This window comes from Crocodylus siamensis, chromosome 2 (genome assembly GCF_052110815.1).
Source record: "Crocodylus siamensis isolate JL-2025a chromosome 2, ASM5211081v1, whole genome shotgun sequence".
NCBI lineage: Eukaryota > Metazoa > Chordata > Crocodylia > Crocodylidae > Crocodylus > Crocodylus siamensis.
Window position 1 is genome coordinate 136,029,588 of NC_143396.1, and position 25,815 is coordinate 136,055,402.

Sequence of the window (25,815 nt, forward strand, 5' to 3'; positions counted from 1 at the left end):
TTTCTGCCTGCAGAGAATAGTGATATAATAGCTATGACTTTGTTTCTATACCACCATATAGTAGCTGCCAAACACAACATCTACCTGTGACCTAGAGACTGTTGATAAAGGGGAATAAAATATTCATTTTTATAAAATGCTGGGGTCATATTTAGATCTTGGAAGGAAAATAATTTTCCTTCCTGTGAGATTTTTTTTTAATAGATTTCAGAAAGTTTTTCCTTCTCAAGGAATAAAAGTTCAAATTTCAAAAATATTGACATGCAGCTAATACTACTAACAAAAATAATAGGTCAGGTAATCTGAAGCCTTTCATTTTGTTAACTGTAAAATGTTTCATTTTATTTATTTTACCATTGTTATACTAGAAATTAGCTAAAATTTCAAAGAAAAGTAATTTCAAAGAAAAGTAATTTCAAACTGAAGAATGAAACTTCTGTTTCAGGACTGAAATATCTAAACAGACCTTTTGGATGGTTTCAAAACTTTTTTTTCCAAATGGGAAGATTTTTCAAGACTCAGCTTTCCCCATAAATAATTTTGGTTTTTACAAATTGGCTTCTTCTGATGGAAAAGTGTGTCATTGAGGAATCCGCAAACTGTGGTCACAGTGGTCCTCTTTCTACCAAAGTCTTATTTACGTTAATAGAAATGTGGACTGCTGAATACAGAGGCTAGTGTACATGCACAAAAATAAAGGAGCATGCATGCACACATACCCTTCAAACCCTTAATGGCATTTTACATCCTCTGCTCATTTGATAATCTGCTCAGCGCTTGATGTTGTGAGAGGGAGACAGGAGACAAAGTTTCCACATCTTTTCTATTTGGAGTGGCCACAGGCAGAGCTGGGGATAAAGACGACACTTCTGGGAGGCCCACTGTGCTGAAAGGAAGCCAGCTGGAAGAGTTTGTCTGATGCCATTTGGCTCAGGTATATGGCTGGGTGCATGCAGGGCCTCTGAACAAGGGAGATACAGCTTTTAAATGTATGTGACAGGAAGAGTAGATGTTTCTTTCTAGCTGTTTATGTGTTTCATTTCAAGGGCTAAATCAGTTCTGAATTCACTTAGGCAGAGCCCAAGAGTCAAGCTCCCATTGTCAACTGAGCAGAGCTCAATTCAGGTCTGTGTGTCTCTACCATTGGGCAAGTATCCTGCCTCATCAGTCTGGGGCTTCAGATACTTCCTACATCCAGGCAGGCATCCTACATACAAGCCCCAGGCCTGGAACAGGGCTCCTCTATGCAGGGCTTCTGGCTTGGCCCTGTCTGCTGGCTCAGTAGCCTGAGCACCATCTGGCTCCCTAGACTCAACCTTTTGCTATGGGCCGGAGGCCTGGGCTGCCTTGTGCAGCACCGGGCTCGGTCTGCTCCTGGACCGTCCGTGCAGCGCCTCCTGCACCGAGCTCCCGGCCTTGTTCCGGGGGTTGAAGGACCTGAGCTGCCCAAGCGCTCCAGAGGTCCTACTCCGTGCACTGGCCTGTGCACCGTCTCTGGCTGCATGCCAGAGTTTGCAGACCAGAGCCGCCTCATGCAGCTCCCAGGGTCTGGATGCCGTGCTGTACACTGAGAGCCCAGCTACTGGAGCCGTCTGGCATTCCCCACTGATGGAAATCTTTTTGGGCACTTCTGGGCTACTGCTTCGCCCTGCTGAGCAATTAGAAGCTCTGTTCTTCTTGGTCCCGGATGCGTTCCCCTCATGCTGAGCATGTAGCTCCTTTTATATGCTCCAGGGCTCCGCCCCTAAAGTCTTCCCAACCTGAGTGTTGCAGTCTTCAATCAGGTCCAAGAGGGGGGGAGAACTCCTCTTCCCCTCCCCTCAGGAAAGGGGTGTGACTTAACTGATCTTTCTGCCTCCTGATTGGTGGATGGGCTCTACCAATCGAAACAGCAGGATTTCAAGCCTGGGACTCAACCCAAGCTCCAAAAGGCAAGCCTGCTACATTATTCCACCAGCCAAGGATGGTATTGCTCAGGATGGGTCTCTGGAGTGCCTCAGGGCATACTCCTTGGGTACTTGTGCAGAGATTATTATGTGCCCTGTAACCTGGCAGAAAGGGGACAAAAGGCAGAGATGAAGAACTCTAAGAAAGAACAGTACAAATCCCAACTCTCAAGATCTTGAAAGTGTTTTTTAAACAATAAATGGGAAATATATATTTTTATTTGCATTGAAACAAGAAAATATGATATTGTAAAGTTTCTACAAACCGCCCCCCAACAAAAAGAACCTGTTGTTCCAATGCTTTCCCAGACGAAGCATGGTGTAAGGAGATGCTTGACCCTTCAAAGACTTGGAAGCCAGCTGCAGGCAGTCAGCAAATGATAGTAGGCCTGGCTGGGAGCCAGCTGGAAGTGATTACCTGCTAATGATGGTGGTGCCTATATATGTGCTGGTTCACACTCTACTTAGAACGCATCAGAGCAGACTCTAGTCGTTGAGTCTGCTCCAAATTCTAAGCAGAATGCTCCAGTGTGGTCTCTTCATCATGTGTATAAACCCCCTGGGTTTTAAAAATGGCCACTGAGGTGCTTTATCTAAAATTTGTTGAACAAGTTTAGATAGTGTCCTGCTGCCATTTTTAAACCCATGTAGGCTTAATACATATGACAGTGAGGCATTCTAATTTTAGCAGCTCACTGGGAGCCAGTCTAATTAAAAGCCCTCCCTCCCCCCACCGTGTGTATAGGCAGCCCAAGAAGCTTAAGAGCTTTAGGAGGGCTGGAGGAAATAAAGTTCCCCTTCTTAATGTTGGGAAAGACAGAAAGCTTTTGTTTTGTTTGCTTTGTGTGTCATGGTTTCAAAGCCATTTCTGAAAGAAACAAAACTGGTCTGAGAACCTGAAGCCAGATGTGACTTGCATATTTAAGGAATAGAGTAGGTCACCTGCTTATACATGGATTTTTAATTGGCCCTCATATTTAGATAGTTTGTTGGTCCTAGACTTGAAAACATACCAGTCTGTAATATTATCTTCCTAATGTTTAAAATAAGTCCATTAGTCCCTTAAGGATAGTTATGTATTTCTCCCAGTACCCAAGAACATAGCTACAGGTTGTGATACCAGAATCTTCATTGGTGCCCCAGATGTACTGCTACTCTTCTGTTCTTATGTACCTTGAAAGATGCACAAGGCTGCTTGTGTGCTCCCTCCCACAGCATCTGCCCATGTGAGCCCAGCTGTTTGTTCTGCTCTTACTGATTTGGAAGGTGAGCTTCTTCATAGGCTTCCTGTGCTGCTCACATCCCACTGAGTTCAAGTGCTGTGTGACTACCATGTTTCATGAAATTTGTTCTCCTCTTCCCTTTTCTCCTGGGTTAGAAATCTGAGTGCTAGGCAGTGTTTTATTATGATAGGGGTTTTTTTGTTTGCTTTGTTTTTTAAAATGTCTTTCTTGCTATGTGTTGTGGTCAAAGGGTAGGTCAGAGATATACAACTGGCATTTGGAACAAGGGATGGTGAGGTTTGTGACAGAAATAGGTGCCTGGGGGAGATTGTCCCATGGTGCCTGATATGGAGTACAGCTTGTACATGCTGGAGACAGCTAAGGGCTTAAAGTGCTGCTTCCTGAGCAACAGAATGACCCCCACCCCTCCTTCCCCCCATCACACCTTTTCATCCTGGAGTTTTGCCTCTTTCAGTTCTGCATAACTGAGTCCCCTGAGTGCCTTTTAGACCAAGACCTTGAGTTTGACTCCATACAAAAACCTTTAATTTCTTCTCGTGGTGGGTTCCCACTTCCTAACAGGAAAATGAGAGGGAGGCACAATGAGGGAGTAAACAATGTGAATCAAACAGGAACAACTAGAAAGGGAGAGCCTCTATGGTCTTGCTACTTTGCAGCCTCTTTTAAATAGCAGTGAAGCTAGCTTGTGCTTTGGCTATGCTAACCCTTATCAATTTCTGTCACAATCTCTGGGTTTTGAATGCAGGATATTCTTTTGAATTGAAAAAGAGGTGGGGGTGTGAGCAGGGGTGTGGAAAGGGATGACAGATGCATTGAAAATAATAATAAAAAAGTATTTTATTTCTGGTTAAGGAATCGGGTAGCCTTAATCACTCAGTTAAAGCCTAAGAGGATGTCTTTACTTGAAGCTGGTTGTACGTTTTATGTATGCATACTGGGACTCTCCACAACTAGTGTATGGTCAATATGTTACCAAGTGCAGCTATGCAATACTGTAATGTTTCCAGAGATGGGAATTTGCCTAGGAGCATAAGGATGCCACAGACACATGAGGAGCTTTTAGTTTCCCTATCTTGTGTATCTAGCTCTTGCACTTGGGTTTAAACTGATTCCAAGCTTGGCATTAGGAAAAAATATTTTCCTCAGGTTAGTTTAGCATAGTCAGTGAGGGTTTTTCTGCCTTCCCAAGCATAGGGAGTAGCCCTCCACCTAAGATCAGCTAAGCATATTTTATTCTAACAAATACCCTAATGTTGAAGTGTCAGGGAACTGGCAGTTCTCTGGTCTGTGCTTCTATATATTTGTGTCACGCTGTAGGGGTTTTTTTCATTCACAGGGTCTTTTTGGCTGTGGTATGTGAAAACGGTTGTAGTTGACATGCTTGTAGAATTCCTTGGCAAATTGGTTGTCTGTGAATGTAGGAGGGCGAACTTGATATCCAAGAAGGCCCTGTCCCATCTTCTGTTCCCACATCTCCTGGGTAACTCAAACAGTGCCATCATCATGGCTGAGGTGGTAGAAAGGTTGTGGCGGCAGTAATGAAAACAAAAAGCATTGCAGGGCAAGACATGTGGGGATGTGTATTTGTACACTGAAGGGAAAATATAAAACAGGAATTTAGCAGACTCTCCAGTGCCACTGCCTGTAGCAGGCTGTCATTTTTTACACCAGTTTTTATTTTCCCTGGGTCAAATGTGTCCCCACAGGAAACAACATAATCACAAAAGAAAAAAATACATAAACAATAAAGGGTTAAATCACACCTTGTGGCTCTTTCCCAGACCCTAAGGGAGTAATACCAACTCTGTGCTGTCTCGTCAGCATGTCAGACTTCCCTCTTCTCCCTTCCCTGAGAGCTTTTAACTTCTTCTGGGCCATCCAATCATTCTCATCAGCTGGCTCAGACCTTCTAGGCAGGCAAGCAGTCCTCTTTCACCCACCTGCAATTGGGTTTGCCACCTGCAATTGGGCCCCTGAGCCATGCATTCTTTTACACCACTATTTTGAGCAAGAGAGGGAGGTGGTTAAAAGCCTAGCTGAGACAGAAGAAAGAGAGTGGACCAACAAGACACTGCCCTCACAGTACCAGGAAGTATTGTAAACAGGATCATTTCTTGCAAGTATTGTTTTGCTCTGGGGCTCTGTCTGTAAGCCAGATGGATGCTTTGGCAGCTTCTTGGCTAAGGCCTACTGCTCTTAATTCACTAGGCTGACACAATCCTGGATTTCAAGACCTGTCCCTTCCTGCTTTGAGTCCTGGCTGATGCTGGCAGAGGTGTTGTCAGCAGAGTCCATAAAATGTAGTGGTTAGGGGTAGGATCTTTTGCAAACACATGGCCCAGCCCTTACACTGCAGCTGCAGACACCGTCAGGAGCCTCGTTATACTGTCCAGCGCACTCCTGTAACCCACTCAGTAATGTCCAGCCCCCCGTTATGCCCCTTTGCCCTCAGTTATTCAGAGAGCTGCTTGTGTATTTGTGCAGTGGACTGGATACCACTTAGAGGGGTCTGCACATGCTTCTCTCCCCAGGGGGCAATGAACTCAAGGACCTCAGCATGGGACCAGGCTGAAACATGGAGCACGAGCATATTATATAGGGATGTGAACTCCCAGAGAGTGAGCATCAGTGGCTGCATACCAGCACCTGAACTGGGAGGTGACAACTGGTTGGGATCCTAGGCAGCATGGTGTACATGGGTAAGCTGGTGGGATGACGCAGGTCAGAAGGAAAGCAGTGTGTGATAGCTCAGGGCAGAATTAATAGATCTGTAACACTTGTTTCAGGATGGAGAGGCATCCACAAGCTCTTTAAGTGTTATATACAAAGTTGGTGAGATTAAAAGAACCTATTTAAAAGGCTCTATAGCCTAGTGGCTACAGAACTACGGTGAGAGAGTTGGGTTCAAATCCTCCCTGCAAATCAGACAGAAGAGGGACTTGAACCTGAGTCTGCTGAGTCCCTGGCAAGTGTTGTAATCACTGTGCATTTGAGCACAGGAGTGGAAGTACTGCTTTGTCCTCCTGGCAGTCTTTTGTGCATGGCCTGATATAATATAGGCATTCTCAGAAAATGTCTGCTGAGCTTTGCCCAGAAATAAACTATAGTTGGGTCTGAAAATCCTGCCAGGACTCTAGAGCACCAGGAAGCTCAGAGTTGTCAGGTTAATTTGACCTGCAGCAAAAATCCATGCACTGTAGAGATGTTGGTGGAAACTTAGGCACCTAAAGACTTCAGACTGCTGCATTGTTAGGTGACTGCATCTCTCTGTAGATCTAGCCTACCTTAGCTAGTGCCCCATGCCTGGGCCCTGGTCCTCAGTGAGATTATACTGCATTGATATAGGACATGCTTGTGTTCCTGTCATTTCCAGTTAAACTGCAGTCCTGGGGCAGTCTATTTTTGGACCAAGGTAAATCCTCCCTGATGATGTTTTGTGCTCTGTGACTTGTCTCCCCTGTAAAATTGGACAGCCTAGCCCAATGCTATGCTTGTTTCTTTTGTCTATGCACTAAAATTAAGTCTGAATATATGTGGGCTTTTGTTCTGACTTATCAATAAGCAGACAAGGTAATGGCGTAGCGTTCTTTCTGGAGAAACTGTGCATGTGGGAATTGATTGTATTATAGGTTGAGCTGGTTAAGACTGCCTGAAGCTTTCCATACAACCCTGTTAAACTTGCCTATAATTTTGCCATACTGTCTGAAGTTTGTAGTGCTGATGTCTGCCTCAGGCTGTGTATTTTTCAGCAAAAACAGGTTGACTAGTTTTCTGAATAAGGCTATAGAAAATACATTGTTTGGGGGGAAGGAAAGAAGAAGAAAAATGATTGAGGGGAAAAAAACACAAAAAGGTGAGGTGGCTTTGGGGGCACGGGTAGGACTTGAAAATACTTGTCAATAATTTCTTCACAGTGACTCACTTTCAAATTGTCAGTCTAACTAAGATGTAAATTATTGCCATTTAAATTTTTTTTTAATAAACACCATTCAAGCAGATCTCCTGAGCATTCATTTTATTTCTTGTAGAGAATCTCCGGCAGACCTCATGTTTAAGTGGTGGTTCAGCTCCTAAGAAAATGTGAAGCAGAGGTGTTTAACTCCAGACTTTCCTGAGCCTCACCACCAGCAGGATCTACTCCAATGTGCTGTTAGAGAAAATGTAGCCTGACCAATTTTTGAATTACCTTATTTATTTGTATACTACAATCAATTTCCCCCTCAAAAATAGCCATTGAAAATTGAGATGTATGTCTTTAAACAAGGAAACTGATTCTGAATAGTTTTGTTGAAAGGAAAATTATTTCAGCCTTCTGAAAATAAGGTTTGTATCTTTATTAAAATGGTGTGTTATGTACAAATAACTATGATATCTACAATCCCAGGCTTTTGAGAGAGGATTTGTAAGTGGGCAAGGAATTTTGTCAATAATGTACCTTGTGCCTTCCTCTTGGACAAGGAGCTGGGGAAATTTTGGTGGGAAGAACTGAGACTGGATGAGGAAGATGGAGGGAGGCTAGGACAGTCAGGCTGATGTTGGAGGGGAGAAACAGATCAAATAAAGAGCCAGGAGGAGGGTGTGGAGATAAGTCAAGGGGACTGGCAACAAGGGAGGCATACTTTGTTTAGCTAGGCAAGAAGGGAGTCAACTGGGGAGGGAGACTGTGTTGTGGGAACACCAAAACTGACATCATATGCTTGGAGTAGGAGACATAAGGCAAGCTGGGTAAGGAGACTATGCTGATAAGCCTGTGGGGTGGAAACTGGGCATGGGCAGGTAACAAGAATGGGAACCAAGGTGGGGAAAAAATGGTTAATTGAGAGCGTACAAGGCAGAAGAGTCTGTGCCCTTGGAGCACACTCCCGTCCGGAGCCTGGAGTGGAACCCAGGCGACCTGCACCACTCCTTTGCTCTCAGCAGATATTCATGAAACCTACTGGCAGAGTGTCTCTTGCATAGGTGGATCTAGCATTTTGAAAAGGGAGGGTGCAGAGGCTGTAGCACATCATTGCATATAGCACAGCTCATTTTTCTCAAGTTAAATAGAAACTAGATGATTTACTAATATGCTGGGGGCTGGTACTATATTACTCAATTTAAGGTCAAAGCAAAAACGAATATAACTATTGCAATGTGCACTAGTTTGCTAGATTTTATATAAAGTTAAAAAACATAACACACTAAGCAAAAATAGTCAAAAGATATGGTATCACTAGCCCTGTAGTCATTTTAGATAAATATGCTTCTTATTCCGATTCATAAAACAGAATCTAGCCTGTCTGAGTATCTTGACAGAGCATCCAATATTGCATTGCCAGTCATTTCTACTCCTGAGTTAATACTTTATCTGAATTAATATTACCACAGTTGAGTTAAGGATTTTAGTGAGAACTAAAAATAGTCTGAAGGGCTATGAAATAGGAAGGAGACATTACCAGGAATGGTTAATGAACAACAACATTGCAGAAGAAAGAATAGTTTGAATGGTGGAACATCAAGACCATTTAAAAAGGAGAGGGTCCTTAATGCCTGTGGAGTGGAGAGAGATTAACAAGAGTCAGGGAGATAACAATGAGCCATGAAGTCAATTGACTCCCTCAGCACTGCCTGACCTGAAATGCTGCTGCTCCGCCCCTGCAGTTGGCTTTAGAAATTGGGAATCCAAGGGGGTTCAACTGCATCACTACACACCCTCTGGATCCTCGTCTGGTGTCTTGTCTTCCTCATAATGGTCCACTTCGAGCAGTGGTCAACAACTCACAGCCTCTGGGCTGTACTGGGGCTTCAGCAGAGTTTAGCAATGGGGCTTTCACTGCATCACATCTCAGAGCACCTCACTATGGCTGGGTGTCAGGAAGACTTCCTGTGCTGCACCGAAGTGGGGAGAAGCAATGGAGGCAGTGGCCAGGTCCTGGTGCCAGCCTGTCTTGAAGCAGAGCTGGGCCATTCTGGCCCTCAAACAGAAAACATTGCTGACTGCTGACTTAGAGGGTAAAATCCTACTGCTGTTATCAGCTACTCTGTTAGCTCATGTGATAGGAGTCTGTGGTGGATAATAAAAAAGGTCCAACCCTCCGGAAACTCCAGCTGTTTAAAAGGGGTTCCAGACAGAGCTTAGAAACTGCTGAGTGATTTTTTTTGACCAAAATTTCCACCCCCCTGCAAAATGAATCCTCAGGCAGGCACCCAGCATGGAAAAATATGGCTCAAATGGTTTAAGCTTGGAAAAGTTATAAACAAGTGAAAACAAGGTCTTATAATGGCAAGTGCACTACTAGCCCTGCCTACATTATAGGTTTTTTGTGATTCAGACAGAAAATTCAATCAATTCTAAAATTGCTTCTTTTCAGTGGCCTGCATGTCTGAAGCCCCCATGAGCTCTCTAAGTGTGACAAAGGAAAAGGAAAAGACTAGCTTACATAACAATACAAGCCACAAGACATGTTTTTTTCATTTAATGCTTATAAGAAAGGAAACGTTGCTATTTTCATTAGTCCCTGAGATGTGCCTCTCTGTATGATTGATGCAGCTGTCTTTGAGTAGTTAGACTTGCATGTCTACCTTAGAAGAGTTATATCTCTCACCAGGAGAGGAATATCTTGTCTGTAAGAAGAAATTTAAGTTTTCACATTTGTAAGAGGACAGGAGAGGAAAACATCAAAATTAACTTTCTTCACACTTTTATATAAGGATTAATAATGGACTCTAGATCTGTCCAACCTGAGGTTGCTAGTTCAAATCCAGTTCTAGTGAGCAGTGAAAAATATTGCTACTGTGAGAACTGTATGGCACCCTTCAGTAAATGAATTTACCTGGTATCCAGTGGAAAAGTAGACAGCATTTGTAACAACTGTTACCATGGGCAGAGCCAGGATTTTAAAAACTCTAAAGAGAAGCTAGAAGCTTTACCAATTTGGTAGGGGGATAGCAATATATTATTCAGTTTAAGATCAAAACAAAATATATAGCTATTGGAATGTGCACTAATTCATTAAAGTTTTCAAAAACATAACAAACTAGGGAAAAATAGTCAAAGGATATTGTATCATTAGTTTTGTAGTCATTATAATTAACTTCACATCTCTTATTCAGATTTGTAAACCAAGATCTAGCCTTCTTGAGTGTCTTGATAGTGCCTCCAATACTTTAAGTCATTTCTATGCCTGAGTTAATGTTACCACACCTGAGCTAAGGTTTTTAGTGAGAGCTGAAAGCAGTCTGCAGGGCTGTGGATAGAAGAAAGATGTTACCAGGACTGGCTAACAGACAGCAAACTTGCAGAAGAAAGGATAGTTTGAATAGTGAAACATAAACACTATTGGAGAGGAGAGGGGGGTTGTCACACCTACAAAGTGGAGAGAGATTAGCAGGAATCAGGGAGATGATAATAAGCCATGACACCAACTGATTCTCTGCATAACTTGAATAGAAATGTTGCTGCCCCTCCCAGATACGTGGTTTTAAAGTTTGTGTGCAGAAGAAATCAAAAGGGGGTGCAGCTGCACCACTGCACACCCCTTGCATCTGCCCATGACTATTACCATAGGTGGCAATAGTTTGAAAAACTGGAATCTCAGCAGGGAAACCAAGGGTTAACCATGTGGACGTGGAACAGTTCTCCCACCCAGGGGTCTTTGTTGTATAAAAAGAGGTTGCCCTGTCATTTCCCCTTTCCTGATGTCCTTTTGGTAGCAGTAACAGTGACGAGGCAGAAATATACATAGGGCTTGTTCATTTTTTTACCGAGTAATCTCCCCTGTTCAAAGAAGCATTAGTTGACATCATAGCAAAGACACCCAAGTCCTGCCTACACTACAGTTTTCACCATTGCTGTCCTTGATGGAGCTTCACAAAATTTTCAAAAGTGAGAATTACAAAAAACATTCTCACTTTTCGTTAGATGTATTAATAAACTGGACAATCTTACTGTACTAAACAATGGGGAGAACTATTTTTGGCTCAGCAGGCTGGGAATTCAGAGAAGGAAAAGGCAGCAGTGAATGGACAACTTGTGCCATTTTACTAGCATGCTCTGCTGCTCTCAAGCGAAAATCAATACATTTGACCTGCAGTAATGCAAAGCAGCCAGAGCACAAGCCTGAATTTAATGCATTATAATATTAAAAATATCTTAGGACTGTGCTTTCATAAAGCTCCTTTGCTTTATGAGCACCTATATCACATGGCCAGATTCTCAGAAAGACTTGGTGCCCAGTATTAACAGAAAAGAGGGGGAACAGAAATGAAAATGATGCTTTCCTGTCTTGAATTGGTAGTGAGTATACTAGATCCTGCTCATAAGAGTATTCAGAAGGTCTGACTGGCAGACCACAATTTCATTTCATGATAATTTTTAAGATTTTGATATTTCATTTTTGGTCTGCAAAATACAGTGTTGTGAACAATTTCACAAAAATGGAATTTTCTTGAGTGTCTTAGTTCAGGGGCAAAGTGTAGGGGGTGCACGGGGCTGCATGTGTACTCCCTGTACATGGTGGTGCACCCCTTGCAAAAAGGCACCACCGACAGCGTTGGTGGCACCTGTGGGCAGTCACTGCTCACTACCCATCTGTGGGTGGAACATGATTGCCCCTGGCTGCCACCGCTACTGCTGGCGATGCCTGTGGGTGGTTGCCAACCCCTGGTCAGCACTCACCACCCTCCACCCCTCTGCCACCAGAGCTCCCCTACTTGCTGCCAATGTGCTCCTGCTGCCGCCGCCAGTGCAGCTGTCCCTCCACTCCCCCAGGCGCATGCACTGTTCATGCCTTAGTTTGAACTGAAACCTGAGGTTTGCAGTCTGGGAAGAGGTGTGTGTGTGTGTGTGTGTGTGTGTGTGTGTGTGTGTGTGTGTGTGTGTGTGTGTGTGTGTGTGTGTGTGTGTACACATATGCAAACATTTTTTCCTGATTTATGAGGAAACCCAAAGTTCCTGGTGCATCTGGTTCAGGGCAGATGTTTGGTACCTTTTTTTGCTAAATGAATTTGTTATTTGGTACCCTCTTCTTGGTATCTCTAGAATGTCTATTAACAACTTTTACAGAATCAGGACGTTGGGCCCCTTATTTTGTCTGTGGCAGGTTAGGGTGTTATGTCTTATGTTGTGTCAGGGTTGACTGTGTAGTTTGCCTAAGAAAGTAGGCAATGGATTTGTATTGACTGGTTTGGATAGGGATAATTCTGCCTCAGGTAGGGGTTGGACTGGATGATCTATGGAGGTCCCTTCCAGCCCTGCTTCTCCATGATTCATCCCAGGTCACTCTCTAGTATCCAAGGTCAGTGTCTAATTGGCTCTTTCAATTTCATAGATTTCATAGACATTAATTTACTGTCCTTTTTACATGCATTGCTAGAATCTCAAAACAATGGAAAAGTGTAGTAAACAGAGCAAACAAACTCACAGCATTCAATAGATGCTTCTGTTCTGTATTTGGAAAGAGTCAAGATGCTGTATTCATACCTGAGAGTAGCTCAGGGCATGTTAAACAGTAACAGCTGAGCGATTTGAAATCCATAGGACCAGAAGAATTTGATTTAGTCCTACCTGACATTCTGATAAAAAGACTAGTACCCTACAAAACCAACTCAATCCGTATTAAACGGATTAAAATTTGTTAATTGATAACTTGCAAAAAGTAATTATAAGTGGAAAATACATATCCAGTGGTTGTGTGCCTAGGGGTGTGCTAACAGGGTCTGTTCTCACCTCAGTGTTCGTCAATATGATTATTAATGATCTAAAATAAATGATAACAACATTTTTGGTAAAATAAGTAATGACAAAGCGAGGTCAGGTCAGTTATACTGTGTGATCTGTATCAGTTGATAAAATGGGCTCATTTGAACAGCATGAATTTTAATACTGACAAATGAAAGGTAATAAGTCTACAAGGAATGTAGGCCACACTTTTAAGATGAAGGACTGCATTTAGGAATGAGTTGGCACTGAAATGGAGTTAGTAGTAATGGTAGATAGTCTGCTGAACATGAGCTCCCTATGTGAAGCTGTACCTGAAAAGGGAACATGATCTTGAGATGAAAAAGCAGTGGAATATCAAGTAGGAGTAGAGAGGTGCTGTTACCACTGCATATGGCTGAGTGAGACCATTACTGGATACTGTGTCCAGCTCTGAAGTTCACTTAAGAAAGGATGTTGAAAAATGGAGAGGGTACAGAGTAGAGCTACAAGCAGGTTTGGATGCCTTAGAGCAGTGATTCTGAAGCAGGGTGCCACCAGATCCTTTGAAGGGTGTTATGAGAAGATTAGCAGATAATCTAAGCGGACAAGCCAGTTTTAGGCTTGTCCCTGCCTGGACAATCTCCCACCTCTACTGCCCAACCCCCATGTAATCAGGTAAGCACTGGAATATATATATTAGGTTCTTGAAATTGGGTACAAGTCAATTCACAAAAGTTATAGAGAGGGGTCTAGAGTCCAATGAAAGGTGCCACCAGTCCCCAAAAAGATTGAGAACCACTGCCTTAGAGAGTGTATCTTGACTGTCTGTGTATTTAGTTTACCTCCCCCTAGGGGGTTAAGAGAGACCTTGATTAATGTCTGCAAATATCTACATAAAGATACTTCTGATAACTGAGGGCCCTTCATTAGAAAAAGTCCCTATGAGATTCAGTGACTGGAACATGAAGCGAGGCCCATTCAGGCTATAAATAGACAGCACAATTTTAATAAGGAGGACAAATCAACATGGAACTACCCATGGTGGGGAGGTCGTTTTCTCATGACTTTAAGTTTGCTTTTTAATTGAGACTGGATGTCTGTTCTGAAACACCCACGCTAGCTCAATCAAAGGTTGTAGACTTAATGAAAGAATCTTATGGAAGAGGTCAGACCAGATGATCATAGCAGTTCCTTCTGGTGTCAGTCTAATCCTGACCCCATAGTGAGAATACCTAAGAAAACAATTGTATGTGACAGGGCAGGTTTTGTATTATGCCATCTCCAACAATATATTCAGCTGAAACATGACTTCTGTGTTTCATAGTTAGATTCATAGACTGTGAGGGGCTGGAAGGGACCTCGCAAGAAGGGACCCCCTTCAAAGGGAGTCCAGTCCCCCTGTACTAGACAGGAAAGACAACTGAAGCCAGGTGACCATTCAGTCTTCTACCTCTGGAGGGAGTTTATTCCACTGTCTGGACACCCTGACTCTGAAGAAGTTTTTCCTAGAGTTAAGCTTAAAATGGTCTTCCAGGAGTTTGTGACCAGTACTCCTGGTTTCCCCCAAGGGTGCACTGGTGAACAGTTGTTCGCCAAACCCTTGATGTGTTCCTGTGATGTAGCAGTAAGCTGCTACCAAGTCCCCTCTCAGCCTTCCCTTTTTAGGCTGAAGAGGCCCAAGCTTTTCCACATCCTTGTTGAAGTGTGGCGCCCAGGACTAGATGCAGTACTCCAGCTGTGCTCTTACCAATGTCTAGTGAAGCGGAAGAATCACTTCCTTGGTTTTGCTTGAGATGCATTGGTTGAATTATGCTGGAGTATTGTTTGCCCTACTGTCTACAGCATCACACCAATGGCTCATGTTCATACTATGGTCTATTATTACCCCTAGGTCCCTTTCAGTCATGGCGCTAGTCAGTTTGGTGCCACTGAGCCTGTAAGTATGTTGGGGATTGTCCATCCTGAGAGGTACAGAGGGCCCCATCTGTCTCCAGGACCCCTCGACATGCAAGGTCTACTGCCTACCCGGAGCTAAGATTCAGCATGTGACAGGGATGATCCAGACCGTGATTCAGCCCACTGATTACTACCCCATGGTCCTAATCCATGTGGGTACTAATGATACGGCCAGGAGAAGTCCTGATCAGCTGATGACAGACTACCATGCTCTGGGGGGCATGCTGAAGGAAATAGGTGCACAGGTGGTATTCTCTTCTGTCCTACCAGTGAGCAGATGTGGAAGACGGCATGAGACGTGCATCGCAGAGACCAACTGGCGGCTTTGGGAATGGTGTCTTGAGGTGGGCTTTGGCTTCCTTGACAACGACCCGCATATCATGACAAGAGACATTCTCGGATGGGATGGGCTCCACCTTTCCCCTAAAGGTAAGTGTTTGTTCTCTTCTAGGTTGGCAGATCTCCTCCGGCGGACTTTAAACTAGGCTCACTGGGGGAAGGGGAAGATCAGGGTGGAGGAAGCCTTGGACCGCTAAACCAAGCATCACTCACGAGTACACCCCAGCCTAGACCGAAGAGCAGAACATATATACAGGTAAGCAACAGGGGCCAGAGCAATGCTGAGATTAGGGGACCCCATCCACAGGAGGCCTCAAATGCCTCTACACAAATGCTCATAGTATGGGAAACAAGCAGGAGGAACTTACCCTCCTGCTAGCTGACACCCACCCAGACATAGTGGGGCCCACTGAAACATGGTGGGACCCAACGCATGACTAGGCAGTGAATTAAAGGGCTATAGGTTGTACAGGAGGGATAGGACAGGGAGGAAAGGTTGGGGCATGGTGCTCAACATTAAGGAGGAATACACATCCTCGTCAATTAGCAAAGAGTCAGAGGAGGGGTACTCTGAATTGCTCTGGGTTAGAATACGAGGGTAAAGAGACTTAATGGTGGGGGTCTACTACAGACCACCCAACTAGGAGGAAGAGCTAGACCAGGAATTCTTAAGTCAGCTCACAGAGGTAGTTAGGTCAAAGAACGTGGTCATCATGAGTGACCTGAACTTTCCAGACATCTGCTGGGAAGAGCAGTCAGCCAGGTCTGACCGCTCACGTAGGTTCCTAGCCCAAAGGACCTCCATCTAACCCAGAAGGGGCACAGCTCCACCAGGGGAGACGCCTTGTTGGACCTGGTGCTGGCCACGGGTGACAACCTGGTGAGGGGGCTGCGGGTGCTCGACCACCTGGGCGACAGTGATCATCACCTGCTGGAATTTACCATCCAGCACAAGGTGGCAAAGGCCTACAGCAAGGCAGTAGCCCTAGATTTCAGGAGGGCGGACTTCAATGAGCTAAGGAGAATGGTCGGGGAAGCACTGAGGTCCCGGAGGGGAGGGGAGGGGAGCCAGCTGTCCAAGGAGAGTGGTTGTGCCTTAAGGATATGATCCTCCAAGCCCAAAGGGAAGTAATCCCAACACGGATCAAAGGGAGCAGGAGGGCACAAAAGTCCCCATGGCTCACCAAAAGCATCCGGGAATGTCTCCTAGCTAAAAGGAAGGCGTACACCCAATAGAAGGGAGGGGCCATCACCAGGGAGGACTATACTGCGGTTGCTCGGGGATGCAGGGGGGCAGTCAGGAAGGCCAAGGTGGAGATGAACTGGGACTAGCTTACCAGTTTGAGGACAACAAGAAGTTCTTTTTTAAATACATAGGGAGCAAAAAGAAGGTACCGGGTAACGTGGGCCCCGGCAAGACACGCTGGAAATTTGGTTGTCATACCAGACGACAAAGCCAACCTGTTTAACGACTTCCTTGCTTCCATTTTCCTGAACAGGGGCCAGATCAGCCCCCCCACTGGACCTTCCTCGGCCCCACAGGAGGCGCACCTAGGCCAAGGGTCAGTCAGGATCTAGTCAGGGAACTTCTGGAGGGACTGGATGTATTTAAATCAGCTGGTCCAGACGATCTCCACCCAAGAGTGCTGAGGGAATTGGCCAAGGTCATTGCAGGACCCCTGGCATGGCTTTACGAGCACTCGTGGTGCTCTGGTGTGGTGCCGGAGTACTGGAAGAGGGCCAATGTGGTTCCCATCTTCAATAAGGAGAGGAAGGAGGACCCAGGAAACTATAGGCCAGTTAGTCTTACCTCCATCCTGGGCAAGCTCTTTAAGAAAATTATTCTGGCGCGTATCCACGAGGGGCCAGCAGGGGAGATTATACTAAGGGGAATCAACACGGGTTCATTAGCTGCAGGTCCTGTCAGACCAACCTGGTGGCCTTCTATGATCAGGTCACCAAATCATTAGATGCAGGGGTAGCAGTGGACATAGTCTTCCTGGACTTTCGGAAGGCCTTCAACACTGTTTCTCACCCCATTCTCATTAAGAAACTGGGGGACTGTAGTGTCAACATCCACATAGTCAGACGGGTCACCAACTGGCTGGAGGGCCGCACCCAGCGAGTGGTGGTGGACGGGTCATTTTCGACCTGGAGGGATGTGGGCAGTGGGGTCCCTCAGGGCTCGGTCCTCTGGCCCGCACTGTTCAATTTCTTCATCAGTGACTTGGACAAGGGGGTAAAAAGCACCCTGTTCAAATTTTCAGGTGACACTAAGATGTGGGGGGATGTGGGCACGCTAGAAGGGAGGAATAGGCTGCAATCGGACTTATACAGGTTACAGGGGTGAGCAAATGAGAATAGGATGGGATTCAACACCGACAAGTGCAAAGTGATGCACCTGGGGAGGAACAACCGACACCATAACTACAGGCTGGGGAACTCCCTTTTCCTCAGTGCAGAGGCAGAAAAGGATCTTGGAGTCATCATTGATGCCAAGATGAACATGGGCCGGCAGTGTGGGGATGCAGTCAGGAAGGCCAACCGCACCTTGGCATGCATCCACAGATGCATCTCGAGCAGGTCCAAGGAAGTGATACTCCCCCTCTGTGTGGCACTGGTAAGGCTGCAGCTGGAGTACTGAGTCCAGTTCTGGACACCGCACTTCAAGAGGGATGTGGACAGTATGGAGAGGGTCCAGAGGAGGGCCACTCACATGATCAGGGGACACCAGGGCAGGCCTTATGAGGAGAGGTTGCGGGACCTGAACCTGTTCAAGCCTCAGGAAGAGAAGGTTGAGGTGGGATCTAGTGGCCTGTTACAAACTAGTCAGAGGGGACCAGCAGGCATTGGTGGAGTCCCTGTTCCCCCGAGCACTGCAAGGAGTGACTAGAAGTAATGGTCACAAGCTGGCAGAGGGTAAATTCAGATTAGACATCAGGAGGCGCTACTTCACTGTCAGGGCGGCTGGGATCTGGAACCAACTTCCAAGCAAAGTGGTGCTGGCTCCTACCCTGGGGGTCTTTAAGACAAGGCTAGACAGTCACCTTTCTGGGGTCGTTTGACCCCAGTACTCTTTTCTGCCATGGCAGGGGGTCGGACTTGATGATCTGCTCAGGTCCCTTCTGACCCTACTAACTATGAAACTATCCCCAGGTGGAGCACTTTTCACTTCTCAATGTTGAACTTCATCTGCTTCTGATCCACCCAACTTGCCAGTCTGTCTATATCTGCCTGTATCTGCAGCCTATCTTCCTGCATGACCATGCTCCCTTATAACTTGCTGTCATCCATAAATGTAGCCAGTAAGCTCTTCACCCCCACATCAAATTCCTTGATATAGATATTGAAAAGCATGGATTCCTAAGGGACACCACTGGCCACTTCTTGCCAGGATGACACAGATGTGTTCATTAGAACTCTCTGGGTCCTTCCCCACAGTCGGCTTTCTACCCACGTAGCTTTTGAGTGGTTAAATCCACAATTCTCCAATTTTCCTGTGAGAACATCATGGAATACCATATTAAAAGCCTTTTGGAAGTCTAGGTAACCTTCTCGCTGTTATCCAAGTGGTGAGTTAACTGGTCATAGAAGGAGATGAGATTGGTAAGACAAGACCCGCCTGCCAGCTGTCATTCGGAATCCTGCCTTATGCAAGTGTATTGCACATAGACTACTTGATGAATTTTTCCAGGATTATCCCTGGGATAGAAGTTAAGATAATTGGCCTAACAGTGTTGCTGTAATGAATAGGATATTTTTAAGCCAAATTTTTTGGACAGCCGGGTCTAGGTTGATATTGTACCATGCTCTGGAAAGATGATTTGGGAGTACTATACTTATTCAGTAATTTGCAATTAAGGCAAAAAATAAATTAAAAAACTAGAATGAGATTGAACATGAGCTTGCATTTCTTCTGAGGGCCAGAACCCTTCTGTTGATTGATGATATGTACAGTAGTAAGTTTGGAATATTATTGTAGTTGTGATGGTCCGGAAAATGTATGAGAGATTGTGTGTGTGTGTGTTGTGTGAGAAGGAGAGAGAGAAATCTTTCAATGGACTAACTGTACAGTTGGTAAAGGCATTGGACAAGTTTTCAGGAGGAAAACACCCTTCTTCAGGTCTGAGAAAAGCAACCACATGTAGGCTGTACATAGGCCTGTGAGCATAAGCCATAGGTATGTTGTTGCAAGGTCTAACCTAATCTGCAGAAATGTGGCTAAGGCAAAAGGCCTCAGAGGTCTGTGTCTGAGTGACTGTACCATAAACCTTTGCAGATATAGAAACTAGCTTGGTTAGCAAAGCAAAGGAAGCCACTCACTTGTTTAATAGGGCACAATCAAACAGAACACAAGGCCTAAAAGGAAACACTATGGGTGCATCTACACGAGATGTGGCACTGCCCAGCAAACTAATTTGCTGCGTAGTAAAGCATCACCATCTACACGTGTGTGGCAATTAGGTTGCAGTAAACTAATTAACTGCACTGCTAGATAGTTCTGTCAGATACAAGTGATATCTGGCAGCACAGTAAATTACTGTACTTAAATGCATGTGTAGACGGTGATGTCAGTATTAGTCTACTCTGGCTCAGATTGACCCAGAGTATATTCAGTTGCATTCGTTGCACATGTAGACATGCCCTATTCTATCTGGATAAAGACAGTTTTCAGATTGGTAAGAGCAGACGTGGTGGTATCTGAGGTCCTGAGTGGTTGTATCTACATGAGACACTTTACTGTGAAGTAAATTAGTCTACTGCACACATGGGCAACTGGTGCCTCCTAAGTCTGGGGGCTCACCAGATCACTGACGGGGAGAGGGGTGTCCCCCAGTGACCACTCACTGTTCCTGGTCAGCCCAGGCAGCAGTGGGCAGGAGAACAATCCCCTCCTCCAGGAGCTGCCTGCTGCGGGGCCAGCTCCAATCATGGAGCCCGAGTCGAGACAATGTCCAAGATCAGAGCTGGGGGCTGGGATGTTGCCCCTTCCTCTGGCAGCTGCCTGCTGCCTGGGCAGGCTCTGAAATCAGAGCCCGGATGGAGACAATATCCCCCTGTCCTGGCAGCAGGCAGCTCCTGGGTCCAGCTCCATGTCTGGAGCTGGGGCTAAGACTTTGTTCTCTGCCCCTGGCAGCAGGCTGCTCCCAGCTCTGGCTCTGATCATGAAGTGTTTTATTCTGCAATAAGCTTTCTGAGCATTAATTGCATGTGTAGATGCATCCACTGTAGATTACAGTTTTCTTGGTGTGTATTAGATGATCACTGATTTTTGTGGGCAAAAGTGTACTCCATGTTTTCTTTTGTATTTTTTGTAGGGTGCCATCCCAGATGTGGATTATGATATTCACAAAGTTGATATCTGTGTAAGACTGTAGAGAATTCGATTGAAGGGTGGTAGTTGTTGAACATGTAGTGAAAATCGATCAGCAAGTCCAGGTGTTCAGTCTATGTACAGTGCAGGTTTGACCCAGCTTTCTAAAAATTCTCTTCCAGATGGATCATGAAGAGGGCATTTTTGTACCTACAGCTTTTGCCCATGGTTTGGAGGAAGCACTCATTCTGAAAGTAAAGTTTTTCTGAGTGGGCATGTCTATATGTGTGATTAACACACACAAATAAACTCCAGGGTTTATTCATGCCCAGCATGTGGGGCCCAGTTGGAGCAGCCCGGAAGGTCAGCCTGCCAGCCCAGAGCTGCTCTGACAGGGCTCTATGTGCTACATGGAGGCTGACTGGGGGATAAGGATGCTTCAGCATAGGGGTTGCCTGCCAGCTAGCTGTGTGCTGAAACACCCTGTGCCCCAGGCAGCCAGGGCAGCTTCTACATGTGTGCTGCTATGCGCAGAAAACTCCACAGCAGGATAATATTTGTATTTACAAGTCCTAACCTGCTGCAAAGTTATTAGTTTTGTATGCCCTAATAGGGGTGCATGTGTAGATACCAAGATATTTACTGTGCAGTTAATTAGTCAACTGCACAGCAAATGTCTCATGTAAATGTGCCCAGTAAGGATAAAGTGAAGGGTTTGTGCATTATGTTGTGGTTATAAATCTGAGAGTAGTCTGTTGTATTTCAGACAGGCAGTTGTGGTGTTATGGTGCATGATATTAGTTTATAGGTTGGCAGTATCTATGGTTGCAAGTATAGTGATTCTCAGGAAGATGATTGATGTTCCAGGTTTTGGTAAGGACTCCTGTTGTCATGTAGAAAACTTTATTTTTGGAGTGACAAGCCATTTAAGGTAGCAGGATGGGGAGCCCTGAGCCTGCAGTAGGCAGCTCACATCTGCCTCCCACTCTGCTCCACTCTGGCCCAGCCATACTGGGTGGGGGAGGGGGAGAAGGCACGACAGATACTGGCAAGTGTCCTACCTTCCCCTTTTGGAAAGGTGGTCATCCTAGTTCTCTCCCAACCCCTCAGCCCAGCCTGGTTCTGCCCTTCCCGGGGCTGGGGCTGGGTCCATAAAGCCTCCCCTGTGTGGCGCAGGGGTTGCCCCGGCCCTGGCATCAGCAGCACCAGGAGGGGAAGGGGCCCTTCTCCCTGCTGGAGTCCAGCTCTCAGGACCTGGGGTCTGGCTGCAGGGGAGGAGTGGCCCAGTTTCTCCAGGCCTGGCATGGTCCCATGGCCCTGCCTGGGCAGAGAAAGGTGAGCAGGGAGCCTGACCCAGAGACCACCCAAGCTCACACCTTTCCCATCAGCCCTGCTGGGCAGACTCAAGCAGCTGCCCCCAGGCTGGGGGTCAAGGGCATCATGGGGAAGGACAGAGGCTGAAAGGCTCCACATAGCCAGTCGCAGGCACTGTTAGGCCAGCCCCGCATGTTGCAACTAGCACGGGTACTTTTACATGTGCTCTGGAGGTAGAAGAGGGTGGGACTTTAATTAGAGTGGCTCCAACAGCCACTCTAATTATACTACAGCAGTGTCTCATGTATCAGCATCCCTCCACTTAAAAATGGTGGCAAGGGTGCTTGAACTAAAGCTTGTTTGATAAGCTTTAGTTCAAGCTCCCTCGTTGCCATTTTTAAGTGTGGGGACACTGATACACGAGGCTGCTGGAACATACTGAAAAAAAAGGTTTATTTATGTCAGTAGTCTAAAATGCCTTGTATTATTTCTGAAAATTGGTTTTTAGATTTGCATTGGCCAATGTGGTTGATTAATAATAATTATTTGTATCCGCCAGGAAAATATTTGTTGGTGCACCCCTAGTTCTGAGTTATGGGGTCACCATGGCTTGAAGTGCTTCTGACTCTTCTGGGGCACAGCCCAATAAACTATATGGTAAATCATGTACCTTTTAGCTTTGGACTTATATTATGCATTGTTTGTACTAAATGTAAAGTTGGTACAAAAGTGCTGCTTAAAAGTCTGTGGATATATAACTGTGCTACAACTTGCAGCAGTTTAAAAAAAGGTAAAATGCATCAATTCTGGATGAACCATGTCTATGAGTATCCAGAGTAAATTCCATATATGCACATTGCTGCAGGCATATTTATTTCAAAGTCAGTGTTTTCAAATTTGCTCCTCACTTCTTTGTGCTCAGGGAGAGCAGGATCTGACGGTAAGGTGTGGGGAGCTGCAGCGCTAAGAAGCAGGGGGTGTAGAGGGCAAGGTGGCCACCTGACTTCCCAGAATTATTTTCCCTGGTGTAGCAGTGGGAGGGGGGTAAATCAAAGGCAAACCTTCAATAATTAAATCCTAACAAATTTATAAATTTTTCATATAGCAGATTTGATTATTGGGGGGTCATCAATATTCAAGTAAATACAGTAGTTCTGTGAGTTTAAATTATACCATGCCAGTCAGTATCAAAGGTTTTGTAGTATGTGTGTGCTGAGTCTCCCTCTTGGATGTTAGTAGTACACCTTAATTTTTTTTCTATCCATGCTATAATGGTGCTTACAGTGATTCTGTTATTTGAGTCTGGAAGTTTCCCATGCATTTTGAATGACATGATAAAAAGCTTCTTTACACCCATCTCAATGTGAATAAAGACATTATTAACACATCCTTTACATCCATTTACTGCTAATAAGCTGTCAGTGCAAATACACTGAAATAATAGCTCCAAAGGGGCCATTTTCAATACAAGCATTTAGAATTTCATGGCTATGTGTCAGCTCAGTTGTCAGACTTCTCTAGCATCTTGAGGTGCTTGGGTTTCTTGTTTTGGAACTGTGTGTTAGAGACTCAAAGAAGGAGACAGACACCAAATTTTATTTTCTAAGGCTTTTATATAGTACAAATTTGCCCAGCTTAACTTAAATTGATTTTAAAAAATGGTTCAACTGGTACAAAATTATACTTTGTTTGTCTTAAAATTGTTCTTAATCAATGCTAGCTACACTAGGAAAAACTACCCTTCAATCCATATGAATGGCTACATGGGGGTTTGAATGGTTTTAATTAGTCTGTACACTGTTTTGATGCTAGTTCAATTATTTCTGCAAGGAAAATGGTTTGTTTAAAAAAATGAAATCAGTATCCAGTATCAATAGAATTAGACTGGTAAAAAAAATTGCTGTGAACTTCACATAGCTTCTTTCCTCTGCCATATGAGAATGAACTATGCAGGTAAAAGCACCTTTATATCACGATATCTATGCCCACAACATGGGGTTGCACCACTTCAATCTTACCATGATAGAAGAAAATTGGAATGTAGCCAGGAGAGCACAAAGGATATGCCTGGTAGCCTCTGGATTCACCCAGGAAGACGTGTGCATGTGTGTATGAACACACATGGCACTGTGAGCATATACACACATGTGTATGTGTATATGTATTTTTTTTCATGGGTTTTGGCACTTTATTAAGTATCTAGCATCCATTTCCCTCCTTGACTGTGGTCATCCAGGGGGCTCCAGCTGTTTGATCCAGCTGCTCTCACCCACCCATTTCTGCATCTGTGGTAAGTCCCAAGCTCAGTGGCAAGACACAAGAGTTAGGCAGGCCATGCTGCTGGCCTGTTTAAGTGCATGCCAACATGGAACCACTGAGCAGTTAGCAGACTCAGTGAGGCCAGAGGAGGGGAAAGGGAACTGTGAGAAAGTAGGTGTTTGGGGACTGAGGAGCCCTGTCCAGTGGAGCTGTGTGAAACAGCTATGTTTCGATTCAGTTTCGGATTTGGCCATTTTGGAGGGACAGTGATTCATTTTGGTGTTCCAGATCTGTTTTGGAGTTTCAACGCTGTTGCGGTGATTTGACCATAGGCTATAATGGGGAATCACTAAAATGCCTATAACTTTGTCATTCTTGCCAGATTCAGATGAAAATTGCAGGCATGGTAGCCGCTTCTGAGGGCATGAAGGCTGCCTTGTTTCAAGGAGATCGGTGCAGGAGCTTCTGTGAAACTGCAATTGTCATCCTGCATGCAGATCTGGGGGCCCACACCCCCCAGGAGGGCTGTGGGGTTGTGCCAGACTCCCCCTGGGAAGTGCAGGCCCACAGATCTGCGCACAGGATGACAGCAGGCTGCGGCTGACAGCTGGGGCCAGCGCCAACACTGGGTTCTTTCTGGCGCTCGACACGGGCTGTGACTCAGGTGCTGCTGCTGGCTGCACACAGATCTGGGGGCCCATGCCACCCGGGAGGGCTGCGGGCTGTGCTGGACTCTTCCCGGGGGGTGCAGGCCCCCAGATCTGCACGTGGGACAACAGCAGGCTGCCACTGCCAGCTGGGACTGGTGCTCAGTGCAGCCTGTGCTGAGCGCCAGGAAGACTGGTGCTGTCGCTGGCTCTGGCCAGCAGCGGCAGCATACTGTCATCCCGTGCACAGATCTGGGGGCCTGCGCCCCCCAGGAGAGCTGCAGAGCTTTGGCGGACTCTTCCCAGGAGGCACAGACCACCGGACCTGCACGCAGGATGACAGCAGGCTGCCGTCCCTCCCCCAGAGCACTGGGATTGGAAGAGACCTCAGGGATAGATCGCAGACACTGACCAGCTACGGATATCAGAGCAGTTCTTCCCCCCCCCCCCTTTCCCTCCCCTCTTCTTCCTCTGTTTCCCTGTAAGCCCGGCTCCAAAAATCCAAAATTTTCTGAAAATCTCCAAAACATTTGGATGGTTTTGGAAGCGTTTTAGAGCCTTCTGTTTCATTTTGGATTTGGTGTTTTGGGTGCCAAAACGGACCAAAACACCTCTGAAACTAAATAGCTGCTGAAGTTTTGCACAGCCCTACTGTCCAGTTCCATGAACATCAGTGGGAACCTTATTGGGAACCTTCTTGGTAACTTCCAGGAGGGACCACAATCAGGAAGGGACAACAAGGGAGGCTTTCTGATTCTTCCTGAGAAAACTAGTCGATTACCCTCCTTTCTCAGGTGCCTATGCACAAATACACAGAACCTGGGAAACAAGCAGGAAGAATTGGAAGCCCTCACGCAGTCAAGGAACTATGACATGATTGGAGTAACAGAGACTTGGTGGGAGCTCACATGACTGGATCACTGTCATGGATGGGTACAAACTGTTCAGGAAGGATGGGGAGGGGAGAAGAGATGGAGGAGTTGCACTTTATGTAAAAGAGCCATATGATTGCTCAGAGCTCAGTAGGAAACTGGAGACAGGCCTGTTGATAGTCTCTAGGATGGGTCAGAGGGAAGAGCAACAAAGGTGATGTTGTGGTGGGTGCGTACTATAGACC

General features: G+C 45.6%; 1 long non-coding RNA gene across 1 annotated transcript in view; it reads left to right on the top strand.

Moving 5' to 3' along the window:
* The window catches only part of LOC149870800 (uncharacterized), a 353,531-nt gene that overhangs the window by 289,781 nt on the left and 37,935 nt on the right, over nt 1–25,815 (top strand). The window contains exon 2 of the long non-coding RNA XR_016440496.1: nt 15,096–15,254. This is a non-coding gene — a long non-coding RNA (uncharacterized LOC149870800). The remainder of the gene's footprint in view (nt 1–15,095; nt 15,255–25,815) is intronic.